Consider the following 6,000-nt stretch of genomic DNA (forward strand, 5'->3'; position numbering starts at 1 on the left):
AAAAGGAGAAGCAACAGATACAAATGCCTGGTTTTCAGTTCTCGTTGTGTGGGAGGAGAGGAAGAAGTCACCTTCTGAGGTTCTCTGTGGACTCTGCAAGATTCTCCCTTCTTCAGTCTTCATTAATGAACTTGGATTCACTGGAAACATTCCATTGGGTTGAGGCCTGGCTTCCAAGACAGCCTCTACTCAAATGAGATCCTGCACCAATAACTGTCATTAATCTAACAGAAGCACCTATTTGGCTGGGGTAGGGGAACTTGTTCCTAGTCTCCTTCCTTGTGATTATTAAGGGTTGCAAACTCCATGACTCCTTGGCCTTGACCAGAGGTGGGCATAGAACCCCATTTCTCTGGTTGCAGTGGTTGGTTTAAGGACAGGACATGTGACAAAATCCTGTCCTGTTAGATGCCTTTCCTCAGTTGGTTCTATGAAGAGCTGGTGATGAAGGCATCTTATGTGGGGGAGTGGAGAGGATGGGGGTCAAGGGCTGCTAAAGGCTGCTGTCAGTCACAGGAAGAAAACCTGTTTGGAGAGAATGTAAAAGGAGTCAGAGAAAGAAGTGTCCTTGTGGCATGGAGACCTAGATTTAGGTACTGAGTGTGTGTATGTATATATGCATGTGAATGTGTGTGACTGTGTGTGTGTGTCTGAGTATATATGTGTGTGTATGAGTGTATGTGTATGGGTGTGTGTGTGTGAGTGTATATGTGTGTGAGCATGTGTGAGTATGCTGGTGTGTGTGTGAGTGTGTATGTGAGTGTGTGCTTGTGATTGAGTGTATGAGTGTGTGTGACTGTGTGAGAATGTGTATGAGTGTGTGTGAATGTGTATGTGTGTATGTGGGTGTGTGTATGTGCATGTGTGTGAGTGTGTAACTGTGTGTGTATGAGAGAGTGTGTGAGTATGTGAGTGAATATGTGTGTGATTATGTTGGTTGTGTAAATGTGTGTGAGTGTGTATGTGAATGTATGTGAGTATGTTGGTGTGTGAGTATATATGACTGTATGTATGTGAGTGTGTGAGTGTAACTGTATGTATATTTGTGTGTGTGCACTGTGTGAGTGAGTATATGTGTGTGTGAGTGTGTATGATTGTGTGAATAAGTGTGTGTGTGTATGTTGGTGTGTGTATATGTTGATGTGTGTGAGTTTGTATGTGTGTGTTTAAGTGTGTGTGTTCCAGCATCCTTCTATTAAAGTCCCATTATGATTAAGCTTTGTGTGCTGTGCTTCTGCCAGAAGCAAGAAAGAGCACTCTGACACTGATCTACGCAGTTTTTCTTTCCTCTCTAGCATGCATCAATTACACATGAGAGGTTTCTTATGACATTTTAGTCTTTATAATATTTTTTTTTTTGGTTTTTCAAGACAGGGTTTCTCTGTATAGCCCTGGCTGTCCTGAAACTCACTCTGTAGACCAGGCTGGCCTTGAACTCAGAAATCCACCTGCCTCTGCCTCCCGAGTGCTGGGATTAAAGGCGTGCGCCACCACGCCCGGCTTAATATGTTTTATTATTTCACAATATCATCCACACATACAGCATGTTTTGGTTAAATCTGCATCCTGTTCCTTCCCTTGCAATGCCCCCTTCTCTTTAACACCCCATTTTCTCCCCGGCCATGCTTTTTACATATTCACATATCGAAAGTATAAATATTGTTTTAATAATTACACACCTAAAACAATCAACAGATTCAATGAAACCATCAAAACACTGTTGGACAAATTTTGTTTACAAGCACAAAAGTCTCTGAACCACTAAAGTAATTCCAAAGAAAAAGCATAAAGTTGGAGACAACGTAAGACTGATTTCAGTCACATCACAGAGCTAAACTCTCCTGAAACTTCCATAGTGGTTTCATGGGACAAAGGTTTAGGGCCCACTTTCCTCTAGATCCCACCCCCTACTCTTCTTGTTCCAACTTAAAAAAATCTTTTTATTCCTTGTATACTTCATAGTATGCACCCCAATTCCATTCATCCCCCCATCCCTCCATATCCATTCCCTGCCCTTGCAACTGCCCAACCCCCCAAAGAAAACAAATAAGCAAAAAAAATTCACCATGGAAGCTGCAGTGTATCAGAATACCATTTTGTCTACACATCTTTACTTACAAATGTTCATCACAATGAGTCTTTGATCTGGTTTGAGGCTCCTAACCACTGTAACTCCAGTTCCAAGGAATCTAATGACTTCTCTGGGTACCAGCCACATATGTGTTACACAGACATATACACAGGCAAACACACTCATACACATAAAAAATAAACCTTATAAAAAGAGTTACTTTACATCTGTCCTCTATCAAAGACTACAGATCTGTGTTCCCACCTTTCTGAGGAATGGGAGATTTTTTTTATGCATTTGTGATTTTTCAGAAAAGACATTTAAGTTTTTGGCATACTATAATCTCAGTTAACCTAGGTTATTAGAGTCACCAGTTACCACATAGTTAAGTCCTTGTGAGTACTTGAGATTGCTTGCTCGATTCTCACGTGTGCCTTCTTGGCACTCGCAAATGCTCCGCGACCACCCATGTCTGCCACTGAGCCAGGGAGGTGGAACAAGCAGCCCGAGCCTCACCCTCAGGATGCCAGCAAGGCTCTGAGCTTTGGTGTGCCACCCACAGCATCTCTCTCGGTCAGGGTTTCTATTGCTTCGAGAAAACATCATGACCAGAAAGCAAGTTGGGGAGCAAAAGGTTTATCTGGCTTACACTTCCAGGTCAAGTCCACCATGAGTGGAAGTTGGGAGAGGAACTCTAGTAGGGCAGGAAACTGGAGGCAGGATCTGAATACGGAGGCCATGGAGAGGGGCTGCTTACTGGCTTGCTTCCCATGGCTTACTCAGTCTGCTGTCCTATAGAACCCAGGATCAGCAGCCCAGGCGCCACCCACAGTGAGCAGTGAGCTGGTCCTTCTCTGATCACTAATCGAGAAAATGTCTTACAGTTGGAGCTCATGGAGGCCTTTCCTCAACTGAAGCTCCTTCTGCTATGACACGAGTGTCAAGTTGACACATAAAACCAGCCAGGACAGCATCCTTCTGCCTCCCATCCTCTCCTTTCCTATCAGGATTCAAGAGTCTGTTGTCTCAGCCCCAATGGCCTGGGTTTGAGGCAGTTCTACAGGATACTTAGTTTTTCCTTAGACAATGAAAAATAATTTCCCCATCGGAGGAGCCCGTCCTCACAGTGGCTGTTGATTCTGCTAATATCTCCTTGCTCATCACCTCTGTCATCCAGTGCTGTGGTTGTCTCAAGCAGACAGTTCACTGAGGTGGCCCCTCTGTCAGAATGCTTGCCTTCTGGCTTCTTATGTGATGCCATTTCAGTGGTGTAAAACTCTTTCCCTGTGAGGGTAAGAGACACCAGTGTAGCACCCTGTCTGATCTGACGTCATCTCTCAGCCCTACAATTTGTCTGAACACATCTCTGTGGCAGCTTGCCAGTGCCCACACCCACACAGGAGTGCTAAAAGCACAGAGGGATCTGCCTTCGGAAGTGAATTAAGCCCTTTGGTGAGACTCTCTCATGATGGCTTTCTGTGGGAGCTTTCATGACTCCAGAAGAAAGTGTTGTGAGAATTGAGGTTGTTTTCACTTTCACAGGGATTGGCTGACATGTTGGGGGTGTCATGAGTTTCCTGGGGTGTGGAGAGATGCTGGCTAATTTTCCCTGTGCAGTGCCTACTCTCTATGTCCAACACTATTGTATGACCTTTGCTCTTTTTTTTTTCCTCTTTTCCTTTTCTATTGAAGGAATTTTGGCTATACCTCTTTAAGTTCCTGGTGAGTCATAGGCACACATCCACCCAGGAACTATCTTGGATACACAGATGAAAGACACACACATTAGCTCATTCTTAAACTGCCTTGTTGGCTCTGTGGCTAGGCTCTTCTAAGACTTCTGCAGTTAGCATGTCCTTACCTTCCCTCCTAGCTCAAAACCTCTAAATCTGCCCTTAACTTAGTTACCTTCTGTGAAGTCCATTGGTCTTGCTGCCCAAGTCTCTTTTGGGCTGCTCTTCTGTGAGCTGCTTTTCTTTTCTGCCTACATTTTGGAAGACCTCTCCTACAGCTCTGAGTCTGTTCCACATCTCTTCTCCAAGTATCTCCTCTCCCCTAGCCTGTGGTAACCTGAAAGTTCTGCCTCTTTCTTTCTGCCCAGCCATTGGCTGCTGGCATCTTTATTGACTGATCAAGAACCAACTGGGGACAAGGACCTTCAGCCCCAGAATACACAGATTTCCCCATGAAATCAAAGCATAAGACCCACTCCTCTACATCTCATCTTTTCTGTCCAATTAAAAAGAAAGACAAACCTCTCCTCTCAGATCTAAATTGAGCATAACCACAACAATTATGTAAATTACAAAGCATGATATACAGTCAACATCCAGTCCATCATATTTGTCAATTAAAGTACCTTACCATCACTCCTAACTTGAAGAGTTACAATTCTACCTCTGAATTATGTTTATATTTTAACTAATAACACCATCTGAAAAATCATGCTTTCTACTCTATATCATGTCTTTAATGTTAAACAACTTAAATTTGCTTATGGGACTATAATTAGTGTTCAACCCTGTCAGAAATCCAAGAATGAGATAAATGCTACCTGGGTATATAGGAAGCAGTAAACACCGCTTCTTAAACTTAAACATTTGTAGAGACAGCAGACTACCTGGGCAGTCCCCATTTCTCAAAACTATGGAGCATCAGACTTCAGCTTTCTGGCCCAGGATCTGACAGACCTTTGTAAAGCAGAATTATGAAGGACTATTTACTCTGTATTGGCAGAGCTATCAGTTGACTATTTTGCATAGTGTGTCCATTATGGACAGTATTTTGTATGTAGATGAAAGAGGTAATTTCTGTCCCGTGTCTACCTTGGCATGATAAGCAACCTTGCCCAGAGGTAAAGATGTTCAATATCTTCTTTGAACTGTGAAGGGGGTACTGTCAGTAGTAGACACATCTCTAGTCAAATGATCCTTAATATGAAATAACATTAAATGTTACACTCTGTGGATTTCTGATGTTTTTGAAGCCTGTCTAAGTAAAGTATATTTGAACTATTAAACTTTAGCTACTCTTCGCCATTTCTATTTGAGTACATTGAAAGCACTCAATTATAGTTAAATTAGAATCTAACCTAACCTTGAGTTTACTATCTGACTTAACTTGTGTTACTTAATCAACTTGTTCTTAAATGAGTTGCATAGGCACAATGCCTATCTAAGAGTAACAATATTAATTTCAAATTTTGTATCAATATACAGATTCACACCAATGAAAACCTTAATTCTATATCAATATATACATTCTGTACCAATTCAATTTTACATCAAGTACAAAGATTTCTACCAGTGTAAGATTATGGCTACACACTGTTTTGTTCAAGAATATTTAGAAATCCATTCCATCTATTTCTTCCACGTTCAAAATTATGACCACTTCCAAATTATCTCTTAAAATGACAACCTATCTAATTTGCAGAATAATTGTAACCAGACACCCAAACCCAAAGGAATCGGCTTATGATTCTTCCATGGCTCCTTCCTGCTAATTAGGGGCAATGAGAAATTCTTTAAAGGGGTGGGGAGGGGTAGGAAAATTAGAAAATTGGTTAGACTTAAGAAAGCTAGCTTTAGCTTCTGTTATCCAGTCTCTGTATGCTTAGAAGGCTCAGAGCTTGACTGAAGTTCTGACTGGATCTGTTTGAAAGGTTGAATGAGGTAAGATGATCTGGAATCAGCAGCAATCCCTGAGGATTGCAGCAACAGGAAGTAGGGGGACAAGCAGGTCAGTTCAGCACCTCTGAGGATGAGCTGTACATTCTGACATATATATGTGTGTGTGTGTGTGTGTGTGTATACATATATATACACACAACCAAAATTTTAGTACCATTAAGATTTTCGTAGGGATTGTGCAGGGTGCACAGATCAGTTAAGGATGAAATTTTGCTCCTTGTTTGAGCAGGTGAAAGA

This window comes from Mus caroli, unplaced genomic scaffold (genome assembly GCF_978045245.1).
Source record: "Mus caroli unplaced genomic scaffold, Mus_caroli_1 scaffold_18, whole genome shotgun sequence".
Lineage (NCBI taxonomy): Eukaryota > Metazoa > Chordata > Mammalia > Rodentia > Muridae > Mus > Mus caroli.